Source organism: Oreochromis niloticus, linkage group LG3, assembly GCF_001858045.2.
Source record: "Oreochromis niloticus isolate F11D_XX linkage group LG3, O_niloticus_UMD_NMBU, whole genome shotgun sequence".
Taxonomy (NCBI): domain Eukaryota; kingdom Metazoa; phylum Chordata; class Actinopteri; order Cichliformes; family Cichlidae; genus Oreochromis; species Oreochromis niloticus.
In genome coordinates this window covers 36766428-36780914 of record NC_031967.2, presented here as the reverse complement: position 1 = coordinate 36780914, position 14487 = coordinate 36766428, and the positions used below count along the sequence as shown (strand labels likewise).

The 14487-nt window shown below is 45.8% G+C and overlaps 1 protein-coding gene and 1 long non-coding RNA gene across 2 annotated transcripts in view; one reads left to right on the top strand and one right to left on the bottom strand.

The window, feature by feature from the left end:
- The window catches only part of LOC102081041 (gastrula zinc finger protein XlCGF26.1), a 41446-nt gene that overhangs the window by 20632 nt on the left and 6327 nt on the right, over positions 1–14487 (bottom strand). The gene's annotated exons all lie outside the window — the stretch shown is intronic.
- LOC112843040 (uncharacterized) lies at positions 10453–10969 on the top strand. The gene is made up of 2 exons (XR_003215135.1): positions 10453–10570; positions 10714–10969. It is a non-coding gene; the product is annotated as an uncharacterized LOC112843040 (long non-coding RNA).

The window sequence follows — 14487 nt, the reverse complement described above, 5'->3', positions numbered from 1 at the left end:
GCTTTTTGTTGGTTTGGTCTCCGCATCTTCTTTCCGGTGAGTTCTAAATTAATTCATATCACTATTAAAATGCTTTTAGTGTTATTTTCAATGTGCTGAGGTCATAGATAATGAGATAAAACATGCTAATGTGTGATGCTGCAGAACCACGTCATGTCATCATGTCGACTGAGTAGCTTATGATTTAGCATTATTGCAGGCAAACCAGCATATGAAATGGATGTAACAAATCCAGACTGGGCACCAACACTGCTCATGGGCCTCTAAAAACATACTAAATTGCTCTCATTGTACACTAATCCGCACATAACTTCCAGATGAATCACACACCTGTCATGTGCACTAATTTTATCTTACAGGCTTTTATTATGCAGCTGCAGAGTCTGAAGGTTCTTATTAATAATAATAAGCATAATTCCTAAACTGGTTTGCTGTGTATGCGCTGACTCCACAGACAAAGGGCTGTATCGCGACCGATTGCGCCCAGATGCCAAGAGACGGTACTTTCAAAAAATTGCGTGCATCGGTAATGTGGACCCGTATGAAATAAGGAAGCGGAGTGGAAACCCAGACGACCTACCGCCTTTGTCCTATCCCGATCTTTGCATACCTTGTCTGTGGAGTCAGCGCATACACAGCAAACCAGTTTAAGAATTATAAATCCCTGGAGGCCCACATCCAATTCACGAACGGCTGGGTGCAAGATTTGTCCATCTTTATGCCTCCACGCTGCGACAACTGTACGTTGTCGTTAAGACAAAAGTAAGTCGGTTTGAACATGATAACTTTCTAAACAACTTCCTTGTTACAGTTTTTGATTTGCACGTACAGCCAACCCATCTATATTAGCCTTGGTTCATTACAGACCTTTTATTAAAAGTGGTTTTTGTGTGTTTCAGGTACTGCACTCACAACGACTGAATGAAACTGCACTGTGACCTCGTTGTGTGGACACAGAGAGACCTGTCATACGCATCTTCCCTGATGTGGATTTCTGGGAACCACGTTTAAAGCAAGCACAAGACTTCTTTCTTAAAGTGTGTCTTCCTGAACTTTTTGGGAAATACTTCTCCAAACAATGTGCTGCTCTAAATAGCCTGTAATGTTTCATTTTGTGGTTCAAGATTGATGCCAGCTGTGTGTTGCCATGTAAATAGTTTGCATTTCATTTCTATGTACTTGCTAAGTACATGTGATTTGATCAAGAATAAAAAAAAAACCATGTATACTATTCTTTTCTGTTTTATTGAAACTACTTCACACAAAGTACAATTATTTACAATGAACTACACATGCAACACAACATTCAATTTATGAATACTCAACAAGAGCAAGTTTCATTTGGCGCTGGTTTGACAACCACACTGGGGCACATATTCACCAAAACACAGCAAACCTTAACAATCTTATCAAGCAGTGTTGTGTTTATTTCTGCTCTGCCCTGTTCATTGCACACACAATGCTTCGTCTGCCCTTTAGCTTCTGTGATGCTGTCTGTCCGATCACCACTGTCCACATTTACAGGTGGTACCTCAACCTCCACTTGTCCAGCACAACTGCTGTCCACAGCTATGACATTGTAATTTTGTTGTTGTTCTTCTGTCAGATCTTCATCGATTACTTCTGCACGCGGCACACCTTCAGACTCTGCAGCTGCATAAAAGCCTGTAAGATAAAATTAGTGCACATGACAGGTGTGTGATTCATCTGGAAGTTATGTGCGGATTAGTGTACAATGAGAGCAATTTAGTATGTTTTTAGAGGCCCATGAGCAGTGTTGGTGCCCAGTCTGGATTTGTTACATCCATTTCATATGCTGGTTTGCCTGCAATAATGCTAAATCATAAGCTACTCAGTCGACATGATGACATGACGTGGTTCTGCAGCATCACACATTAGCATGTTTTATCTCATTATCTATGACCTCAGCACATTGAAAATAACACTAAAAGCATTTTAATAGTGATATGAATTAATTTAGAACTCACCGGAAAGAAGATGCGGAGACCAAACCAACAAAAAGCTGGGGATTGCACAGAACTCGATCCGCTCGTCTCACCGCTGCAATGCAAGCCTGACGTCTTTGTTTAGTAATATCGGATACATGGGATCCCTCACGTTGCCTCCAGGTTGAAAAACGATGAAAAGAGAGCCCATTATCCAGCTTCTTGCCTTCACGATCGTGTGATCAAACGTTGCAACTGATAACACAACACGTACGAACCATAGCTGAAGCTGTATCCTGTGTCTAGCCTACTGTCATGGCGGAAAGGGGGCGTGGCCCACCTCCAGTGACGTCAACTCCAAAGCCCTATAGGGCTTTTGGAGCGTGATGTCACGAGAGGGGGCGTGGCCAGGATTTTTGGTTGAGGCGCCATGTTTCTTGGCCAAACAAAGCACTAGCGAAAGAGGAGCGAAAGTACATGGATAACACCAGCTATGGTTCGTACTTGCTGTGCGGTCAGTTGTAAAGTTAGATCGCATGACCGGCAAGGGAATAAGGTTGAAAATGGTTTATCTTTTCATTCTTTCCCCACCTGGAAGCAACATGAGGCAGTTCATGTATCGGATGTTACCAAAAGAAGGCGTCTAGCCTGGATAGCAGCTGTGAGACGAGCTGATATCCAGTTTTCTTCCATCTCCAAATATCTGTTGGTGTGCTCCAGACATTTTCATTCCGGTAAGTTATAGATATGTTCATATCACTCTTTATCCGGTCTTTAAGTCTGACGTCCCTAGCCGTGTCTGGTCTCAAACTCCGCTGCAGGTCCATAAATCACACGATCACTGTGGCATCACTGAGAGTTGAAAAACTATCTAAAGTCTTTCATCTGTAATAAAATTATCAGCGTTCTGCTCTACCATGTGTAACAACTGAGTTTATCATCCAGGCATCCATGAAAACGAAACAGAATTTATGACATTTAACAAAGTTAGAAATTAGCAGGAAGTTAGCTCGCTAGCTTCCATCCGGGTCCTCTACCAGAGGCCTGGGAGCTTGAGGGTCCTGCGCAGTATCTTAGCTGTTCCCAGGACTGCGCTCTTCTGGACAGAGATCTCCGATGTTGTTCCTGGGATCTGCTGGAGACACTCGCCTAGCTTGGGAGTCACCGCACCTAGTGCTCCGATTACCACGGGGACCACCATTACCTTCACACTCCACATCTTCTCGAGCTCTTTTCTGAGCCCTTGGTATTTCTCCAGCTTCTCGTGTTCCTTCTTTCTGATGTTGCTGTCATTCGGAACCACTACATCTATCACTACGGCCGTTTTCTTCTGTTTGTCTACCACCACTATGTCCGGTTGGTTAGCCACCACCATTTTGTCCGTCTGCATCTGGAAGTCCCACAGGATCTTAGCTCGGTCATTCTTGACCACCCTTGGGGGCATCTCCCATTTTGACCTCGGGACTTCCAGGTTATACTCGGCACAGATGTTCCTGTACACTATGCCGGCCACTTGGTTATGGCGTTCCATGTATGCCTTGCCTGCTAGCATCTTGCACCCTGCTGTTATGTGCTGGATTGTCTCTGGGGCATCTTTACACAGCCTGCACCTGGGGTCTTGCTGATGTGACAGACCCCAGCCTCAATGGATCTTGTGCTTAGTGCTTGTTCCTGTGCTGCCATGATTAGTGCCTCCGTGCTGTCTTTCAGTCCAGCTTTGTCCAGCCACTGGTAGGATTTCTGGGTATCAGCCACCTCCACTATCTGCCGGTGGTACATACCGTGCAGGGGGTTGTCCTTCCATGATGGTTCCTCGCCTAGCTCCTCTTTTTTGGGTTTCTGCTGCCTGAGGTATTCACTGATCCCCAGGTACTTGTAACTAGAGATGGCACGATACCACTTTTTTATGTCTGATACCGATACCGATACCGATATCATAAATTTGGATATCTGCTGATACCGATATGAATCCAATAAAGTGTGTTTTTTAATCAATAAAACTGTTTTTTTAATATCTTGCTGCTTTTTGTATAAGTTCATACTCAAGTTAAAAAAAAAACAACAACACTAAAGCTATTCTATTATACCCGTATGCAAAAAATACACTGCACCAGAAATATTTCATAGTTCAGCAATACTGATCAATCTAATAAACTTAAACCTACTCCATCCTCTTTATTCTGGTATTTTAAAGAGTAAGCAACCTAACTAATAGGGTTCTAAAACTCCCAGCAAAAAAATAAATAAAAAATAGGGACCACCCACCCTCCACCTCGTGATGCTTAATCGACGTAATCAACTTTAATTTGATGCAGTGTGAAAAAAAATGCACAGAAATCAGTTATTTTTCAAGAATAATTAAATAGATTCAACATCTTTCTTCAACAGAATTGCAGACTGCACAGATCATACCTTCCCAAAGGAAAAGGTACTATACCTTACTAGGGTATATTAGACTTAATAGTTACTATATACAGTAATGGACTTCTATACATTTACATCAGATTAAAACTTTGGGTGTAAGACTCAGATAATTATTTATTAAAAGCTAGACATTTTAAATGAGAATAAGAAAGAAAAGTATGTCTTTGTGCCCCCTTTTCCCTGTTAATACCCTATCGGCCCCCCTGGCTAAACTTTGCTAGATCCGCCCCTGCACAGTTACCAGCTGTCAGCTACGTAGAAAAGGATCCTAGTCTAGAAAGTAATATTAAATAAATTCTAACAACAGCTTATCAAGGTTAAACGTGCTGCTGTTGTTTAGCCGCTGGTTTCCTTTTTCTGGTGCAAAGTGGACCAAAAACAAAGAAGAGAGACGGACTCACGACAGAAAAGCCGATCAGCTGATCATTAATCAGTTTCACGATTGAAGTAGCAGCAGGAGAGGGAGGGGGAGAGAGGCAGTCGCTCCATATATCGGTTGTTAAGCTTAATGTGGGAATGCTTTACAAACATTCAGAGATGAACTTACACACTTGCTTTACTTCTCTCTGGGATAACTTCCTCGGAGATGAAATGCCGGTTTGGTAGCAAGGCTACAAATACACACAGCCGCTCTATCACGTGACGCACACTGCTCCGACGTGCTACGGTTATGAGCCGAGTTACGCCGTGTCGCAAGTTTTGTGAGGTGCTTTTTTGATATTTAATGGATCGGATTACATTTTTTATTTCTCTCCGATATCCGATCCAGTAATTTACGTCAGTATCGGACCAATACCGATACCTAATATCGGATCGGTCCATCTCTACTTGTAACTATCCTCTATGTCTGCAATGTTGCCTTCTGGTAGTTCGATCCCCTCAGTTCTGACTACCCTCCCTCTCTATGTTACCATCCGACTACACTTCTCCAGTCCGAACGACATTCCGATGTCATTGCTGTATATCCTGGTGGTGTGGATCAGTGAATCGATGTCTCGTTCACTCTTGGCATACAGCTGGATGTCATCCATGTACAGGAGGTGGCTGACAACTGCTCCATTCTGTAGTCGGTATCCGTAGCCAGTCTTGTCAATGATCTCACTGAGGGGGTTAAGGCCTATGCAGAACAGAAGTGGGGACAGGGCATCTCCTTGGTAAATCCCGCACTTGATGGTGACTTGTGCTATGGGCTTGAAGTTGGCCTCTAGTGTTGTCTGCCACATCCCCATTGAGTTCCTGATGAAGGCTCTCAGGGTCCTGTTGATCTTGTATACAGTATGTATAGTTGACCGGGAAATTAAAGCAGCGATCACTTGGACTATTCCGCAGCACCCCTCTCACAGTGGTACATCCCTCCAGTTAACCATTGTCTTGTACAGTAGAGCAGGACATTATGTTTACTCTCAGCGGAATTGACCGGAGAAGTCACTGCTCTGGCCTGCACCACGGTTAGTATAAGGTAAGAATGAATGAATTTTCTTCTATTTGTAATTTCCACGGTCGCATTTGAATAACAGTAAAAAAAACTCGTCAATGTAGTTTCGGACAAAATGTGGGAGTCCGAAATTGTGTCTACTTTCATCTTACAGTCCGGCAATAAATAAATTGTCTATCAACAAAGAAAACATTTTCGTTTCATACTTTTCAGTTATGTTCCCTTACAAAGCTAGCCTAACGCTTCGAGAGTTCATTTGTTAGCCTTGCCGTCGCATCGGCAACCATTGACCCAGACTTTCGCTCTGCAGTTGGTTTTTAGCGTAGTACTACTGTGGAGGTAAACACAGACGACACGAAAGCTCTCGATTAACACTCCTCGTTTATTCCTCACCACAACACAACTGAACACTTTTCCCTCCAAAACATAGCAACAACACTTCCTGAGAACTGGGTGTGAGTGGAGCCCTCCAGTGGTCCACCACACATGCCCCCCCGAACACCCAGTAGGGTCATCCCCTAGTCCAGAACCCTCGCTTTAATCAAACGTCCAGAACGGCTGAACCGGGGAGGTGGAGAGCTGGCTGAGGGGAAACGAGTCTGTGGACCAGGCTGGCATGGGCGGCCAGGAGAAGCTGAAGATAGCTCGGGCCCCGCCAGGTGGGGGTGCTCCCAGAGGAAGAAGCAGGGTTGTCCAGTCCAGTGGAAGGCGGGCGGCCACGGCGGGGGGCCTGAGCCGGCACCAACTGATCATCCTGCAGCACATGTGCCGGCTTAAGTCTGTCAATAGAAACAGTCTCCTGACGACCCCCAAAGTCCAAAAGGAAATGCTTCCTGCCCGGTTGAATAACCCTAAAGGGGCCGTCATACAGTGGACGCAGCGGAGGCCTATGAGCGTCATGCCTGACAAAAACAAACTGCGAAGAGTCCAACGATCTCGGAACAAAGGTGTCGGGCAGACAATGGTGCACTGGGCCCGGAAGAGAAAACGAGTCTCTCGGGGACGGAGAGACAGCACAGAAGGAGCGAAGCACGGGGGGTGGGCTCTCGGGCAAGAATTCCCCGGGGACCCGGAGGGGCTGACCGAGGACAAGTTCAGCCGGGGAAACCCCGAGGTCTTCTTTAACCGCGCAGCGCAACCCCAGTAAAACCCATGGAAGGCGGTCAACCCAGTTGCCATCTGTGAGAGAAGCACGGAACGCGGCCTTAAGCGCACATCCCATTGTCCTGCGGGTGGTATGCAGTGGTTCGGTGGACCTTGACGCCCAGGCTGACAGCCATGGCAGACCAAAGCACGGAAACGAACTGGGGGCCCCTGTCTGAGGTGATGTCGGCAGGGGGACCGAAACGCGAAACCCACGTTGACAAAAATGACCTGGCCACTGCTGCTGCTGTAGTGGTAGTGGACGCCAGAGGCACCGCCTCAGGCCAGCGGGTTGTGCGGTCCACCACAGTCAAAAGGTGCGTGAAACCTTGTGACTGCGGCAGGGGACCAACCAGATCCACATGTACATGATCAAAACGCCTCCCTGGAACGCGGAAGGATTCGGGGGGCGCCTGTGTGTGCCTATGGATCTTAGCGCGTTGGCATGGGATGCACGCTGCTGCCTAGTCTTTCACTGATTTACGAAGGCCCGGCCAAACGAACCTAGAGCTGACCAGCTTGACCGAGGCCCGGACGCCCGGATGAGAGAGAGCGTGTACGGAGTCGAAAACGCGACGACGCCACGAAAGTGGAACTACAGGGCGTGGTCGGCCGGTGGAAACGTCACAAAGCAGGCTAGGCCCGCCGTTCCACACGGGTCTGTCCTCCAGTACAAGGCCCGTTTGCTCAGACCGAAGGGCAAGGACATCCGGGTCCGCCCGTTGGTCAGCGGCCATAGCGTCAAAGTCTATGCCAACATAAACGGGAGAAACCAGCGCGCGGGATAGACAGTCAGCCATGCAGTTGGACTTACCAGCCACGTGTTGAATGTCAGTTGTGAACTCGGAAATGGCTGCCAGCTGGCGCTGCTGGCGCCTGCTCCACGGGTCAGAGACCTTGGACATCGCAAATGTCAAGGGTTTATGATCGACGTACGCGGTGAAACTCCGACCCTCTAGAAAAAAACGAAAATGCTGGGTCGCGAGGTGCAGGGCCAGCAACTCCCTGTCAAAAACGCTATATTTGCGCTCACTGTCCCTAAGCGTGCGACTGAAAAAGGCAAGCGGTTGCCAGACACCGGAGACCCGCTGCTCCAACACTGCACCCACCGCCACGTCCGACGCGTCGGTGGTCAACGCAATCTCCGCCGACGGAAACGGGTGGGCCAGCAGGGCGGCGTTTGCCAGCGCGGCCTTGGCCTCAGAAAATGCCTGGATGCGTTCAGGGAGCCAATCAATTGGGTCCTTAGCAGTTTTACCCTTCAAAGCAGCATAGAGAGGCTGCAGCAGGTGCGCAGCTCTGGGGAGAAAACGGTTGTAGAAACTGACCATCCCCAAGAACTCCTGCAGCGCTTTAACGGACGTGGGACGTGGAAAAGCCGAAACAGCCCGGACCTTGTCCGGCAACGGAACCACACCGTCAGCGGAAATGCAGTGGCCCAAGAAATCCAGAACCGGCAAGCCGAACTGGCACTTGGAGGGGTTGACGATCAGGCCATGTGCCGCCAAGCGCTGGAAAACCTGACGCAAATGTGACGCGTGCTGACTCTCAGAACAGCTGGCCACCAATATATCGTCAAGGTACACGAAGACGAAAGGCAGCCCGTGCAAGACAGAGTCCATCAACCGCTGAAAAGTCTGGGCGGCGCCTTTCAGGCCGAACGGCGTGCGCAAAATTTCAAACAGGCCGAAAGGGGTAATAACGGCAGTTTTTGGGACGTCTTCGGCGCGCACGGGAACCTGGTGATACCTCCGCACCAAGTCAATTTTAGAAAAAATCGAGGTGCCGGCGAGGTGGGCGGAAAAATCCTGTATGTGGGGAATGGGGTAACGGTCGTTCTCCGTGACATTATTCAAACGGCGAAAATCCCCACACGGCCGCCACCGACCGTCGGACTTGGGCACCATGTGTAGCGGAGAGGCCCAGGCACTATTCGAGCGCTGCACAATGCTGAGGCGCTCCATAGCGGCAAACTCTTCCCGAGCGACGGAGAGTTTCGCGGGGTCGAGGCGGCGCGTGCGTGCGAACACCGGGGGACCGACCGTCGGAATATAATGTTCAACCCCGTGCTTCGTTGCCGTGTTTGAGAAATTAGGAACAGTCAGTGAAGGGAACTCAGAGAGCAAACGCTGAAAAACAGTCCCAGAAGTCACCAAATTAGCCCGATTCAGGGGCTCGATGGCGCGAGTGAAACAGGGCACTGAAGAAAAAGACTGGGCGTCGATTAAGCATCTGTTAGCGACATCGACCAGCAGTCCGTGGGCACAAAGAAAATCAGCGCCCAAAATAGGTACAGAGCTAGCGGCAACAACAAAGGTCCATTTCTGACTACAAAAAAATTGTAAATCTGTGATATATGATTGGTAAACGTAAAGTTAACTGTATAAACGTGTTCAATGACTTTGTTACTTTTGATGATTGGAGAGCACCCGCTTCCATTCGCAAACGAAAACTTTAGACTCAGTTTGAATGCTCACGCGGCATGCCCACGTGACTGTACATTGCACGCTCACCTAACTTTACGTTGCACGCGTACATGACTTTCCGTTTGTGCCTTGAATAATGAAAAGGCTACGTCCACACGTACCAGCGTATTTTTGCAAAACGCTGATTTTTCTATGCGTTTGCACCTTTTGTCCAAACGTAATGTATGTCTGACCTTACACTGTGTTTGTATTTCCACATTTCACAAAGCAGAACGCAGTCTTCAGAGATCTACACTGTGATACGTCTGACCTTTAGTCCGAAGAAGAAACGCAGACCAGTCTTAAAAGAAAGCACAAGTAAAACTTTTTTATTCACAAACATATCTTTGATTGTTAAGAATTTATGATATTGTCTTTTATACATATCTGTGGTGCTTGTTTAGCCGGATGGGCTACTCGCCTTTCTTTTCTCTCTCTCGCTCGCTCGCTCTACTGCTCTCGCTCTCTCCTGCGCTCGCTCTTACCGCAAAACTAGGTCAATTGGGAACCCACCTGCATATTGATTGCAGGCTGGCACCAGGTATAAAGCTAAGCCGGTGCTTCTTTGGATTATTCCTCCTATGCATTCAGCGCAAAGCAGCAGTAAATGCTGACACTCTGCGACGGACTGATCGGCAAGAGTAGATCATATGACAGCCACAGCGCGGCAGGTTGTTTTATTCCGGCGTTGCGGAGAGAGGTGCTTGTGTGATTTCCCCCACCAGTGAGAGTATAGCGCCTCCGGTCCTGGGGGCGTGATCGCTGCCTTCACCTCTGTGGCAACTCACACAGCCTTAAGTGAAGAATCAAGACACCTGCCTAGCCGTTGTTGTGAGGGCTCCTCCTCAGTGGAGCCTGCTGTCTTCTCTTGTCTTGTTTGGTTTTGAATTGTTTTACCTTGTCTTATTTGGTTTTATTAAGTAGGCCTACCATTTCCTGGTTCGCCTGGTTTTATTTTATTTTATCTCTGGATTGTTGCGTGTGCCCACGCTTCTGTGATCGGGCTGAAGCAATTCTTTGCCCGAGTGTCGTGCTGGGGATTTTAAATTGCCCCCGTTGCTGGTCTTAGCCTGTGGGGAGCCAGACCAGCTCGCGATTGAGGCTGGGACCATTACTACCAGTACGAGTGGACCCGCGGGGCACAAGCCTTCCTGTGTGTGTGTGTGTGTGTGTGTGTGTGTGTGTGGTTTCTTTTATTAAAGCTATTAAAGTGTGTTTTAGTTCTTTGTATCATCTGTAGCGAGCCTGACGCTCAGTGTCCTGTTATTCTTTTAACATATTTTTCTGTGTTTTCTTTTAGTGAACGGAGGACGTACCAGTGGCCCTGGGACCTTAGGTGGTGGGTCGTTTTCACACTTTCTTTTGTACAGCACCGGGTGGGCTGCAGTGATTTTCGTTTTGTGTGATTTTCTTTTGGGTCCACGGCTGCTGGTAAGTCCAAGTTCCATGATTGTTTTATTTTCACGTTAAGACACTGTCAACAATGACGCTACATTTTGGTTTCTAATATTTTATTTATTTTTATTATAAATAAACTGTTTTAATATTGGAGCCAACCTGCCTCGGAGTGCATCCTTGAATCTGTGCGGCCTCTTTTTATTCCTTTTATCTATTTTTCTTAAATATATTTCCTAGGGGTGAAAATCCCCTAGGTGGCGTTGTCATTTTATTTCCTTTTATCTAACCCCGCCGACCACTTGGTCACACTTGCATACTGCAATATCACCACATAATATAGTCCAAAAAGTGGAAGTTAGTAAACTTTTTAAAAATGCAAAGCCATGTACACTTGTGCACTTCAAAAATTCCTTGTATACTGTACCTTCTTGCACGTCTCTGTTTCCTGTGTGTGTTGTTAGAAATCAAACTGTAACTTTAGGAAAAAAAATGCCAAAAGCACATTTACAATTACTTATGACAAATCCCCTGTACACATATACTGACTCAGAGGAAGAGCAGCCTACAAAAAACGGTTTCCCCGGGCCCCTCGAGTGAAAATACCAGGTAATAAAATACTGTCTAGTGTCTGTGTACATATCTGTGTCTGACACAAGGAAACTTTTTTGACAAGTTGTCTGTATTCTTAAATACTTAAAAAAATGATCTTTTTCTAAACAACCCTCACCACTCCGCAGTCTGCCCCCCAGCCCACTGATAGCAACCATCATAATGCCCCGCCCAGCTTGCGGCACCTTTCGCCACTCCGGCACAACACACAAACCAACACAGCTTTGCGATCTCCCCAGCATGCAGAGTCTGATGTCAATGTCTTCCCTATAGATGGTATGCTTTTAAAATAGTTGTAAAGCTGCATCACAATGTCAATTGACTATGTGCACGTTAGCATATGCTACTTCTGGTGCGGAAACTCCTGTGGGGAGCTTTGTTTTCGGTGTCCTATTCACGCCTTGTTTACGGTCCAAAACAAGTTAAGCAAATGAATGAATCAAGCGGCGATTTACATTTCTATAGATGTTTCTGGGCATTTACCCAATATATCTGTAAATGATGTTCATCGACTTGTCAATATTTTTCCCCCGCACCTCAGAGCAAAAGAGAAAAGGGATTCAAATGTTATATTTCTCAGCTGTCCCTCATTTATCGCGGGTGTTATGTTCTAAAAATAACCAGCGATGGGTGAAATCAAGTAGCCAGTTTTATTTTTTGACGCGTGGACATCGTGGACATACAGTACTGCACTTCAGAGTCACACTGCTAGCGATCGATGCAGCGATTCTGTACTGTACAGGAGAGACGTCATGGAGGAGATCGTCTGCAGCGATCAGGACACAGGACACAATGTGATGTAAAAAAAAAAAAAAAAGCATGCAAACTTGCACTAAAAATCTGCGAAACAGCGAGGTGTAAGGTGAACTGCGTTATAGCGAGGGACCACTGTAATTTTGAAGGTAAGTCACAACACACCCTTCGTAAATACTAATGTATAGAAATCCTTACCAGCAATCGTTCATTTTTTTGTGTGGCTTTTTTTCATGGTTTGTTAACATGCAGTGTAGGTGTGTACTTGACTTGCTGATATCGACATAATGGGGAAACATCTGGTTGGACTATTGTTCACCTGTAGTTTGAATGCTGAACATTTGCCTGTTTAAATGTCTTCTACATGCAGTAATGCAGTTCTGCTTGTGTTGAGTGATGTAAACAACTGATCGATCTAAACTCTTTAAACGTCAAAATTGATCATTAGATTTTTTATGACACAACAGTGATGAGTGTTCCCACCTTCTCCTCTTTGTAACTTAACGCGATCTTTCCGTTTTCGAGTTTTGGACATGATTTTGGAGTATATCTTCGCAGTAGCGATTGACCGCAAAGTAAAGCTACCGGAAATGTACAACCCCACATCCGGTCTCAAACCAGGAAGTTAGCATGTTCTCGTGCACAGGGTCAATTGTACTCTTATCTTAAAAACACCAATTTATACTCCTGAATGTCATCTTGTTGTGATTTTCTTTTTTTTTTTTTTTTTTTTTTGTAGATTCCAGAGACTCTGTGAGGCCACTATTACGAGGCAAGTTTGAAAATCTTGGAATTTCACTGTTTATATGGTATAAATGGTAAATGGCCTCTAATTGTATAGCACTTTTACTAGTCTCTAAGGACCCCAAAGCGCTTTACACATTCAGTCATCCACCCATTCACACACACATTCACACACTGGTGATGGCAAGCTACATATACAAATATCAAATATATGTGACAGGAAAAAACTAGTAAACACTTTTAGCAGTTACAACAACTTATACTTGAATGCAGAATGTTACAGCATCACTTATGGATATATTCGTTTTTCGCCTCCCACTGCTTAAGCCATTAATCTTTCTAGAATTGTTCTTTGAAACAGATGCAACCTCACAAAAGATGTTAACGATGCTGTCAGACCTGACCAGAGCAGTTAACGAACTCCGTGAGGAGGTCAGAGCCAACCGCCATCCCTGCTGCAATGAATCTGTAGATGCTGGGGTATTGCCTCTGGATTTGCCCTTGCACAACATGGAGGAGCTAAACAATGCAGGGGCAGCTCATCAATCACCGGAGGCAAATAAGGCAATGGTAAGTATAAAAAGGTTATGTACACTTTGTAACTATAAAGTGTAATAGCTGTCAGATTTGATTAAAATACATAACAACGGCCTGTTGATTAAACACACAAGCACTTGCGTACACATTTAAGACATGAGACACGCTAATTCCATCTCTTAAAATGTGTCTATAGGTTAGACGCTTTGCCTTGATTGGAGGGACCACACTGGAGGTGCGAGTCCACCGCACTACCAAACGAGCTGGCCTTGGTACTCAACTGGACAGGGAAAAAAACCAAGGACCAGACAGAGCAAAAAAGGGCATTTAAAGAGACAGCGCTGTGCAGATGCATAATCGATAAGTTTTACCGTTTATTGTAGTTTTATGAGCCTAAAGTGAACAACAAAGGGATCAACTGATGTGCTGGGTGCGTTTCACATTTCCTATGTCCGGTTTTTGCTATATTACTTTGTCTTTCTTAATAACAAGACTTTCACGTCCGGTTAATCTGGAGATGGAGTCTTTGGTCTTTGGCTTGTTTTGTCCTCGAGCTGTACACGAGGACCCCATGTTGTCTGTTTTTTTTTAAAGGATAGACGACACACCATGCTAAGACATATCACATTTCAGCTCATAGCTCTTTATCAGCCTAGGAGTTTACATACCTTCTCCCTGCTGGAGACAATTAACAAGAGCTTATTCATGTGCTCTGATTCATTTTTGTCTTTTTGTGTGTGTGTGTGTGTGTGTGTGTGTGTGTGTGTCTATTTTTGTCCTAGATGGCCTGACGCAGCAGGTAGGGGCGAACTCTATGTCTGTTTGTCTTTGCTCAAGCAGTCCAGAAATGGCTCAGATATGCTCCGGATCGTATGGGTGGCGCAGGACGCACATCATCCATCCCCATCCCCTTCCCCGAGTAAAAATTTAAAAGTGACGTGAAACATAGAAATCTTAATAGGAAACTTTGTCTTTTAATAAAGTCTTTTGTAAACGATACATGTCTATTGACCTTTTTTTCTTTAGTTTTTTT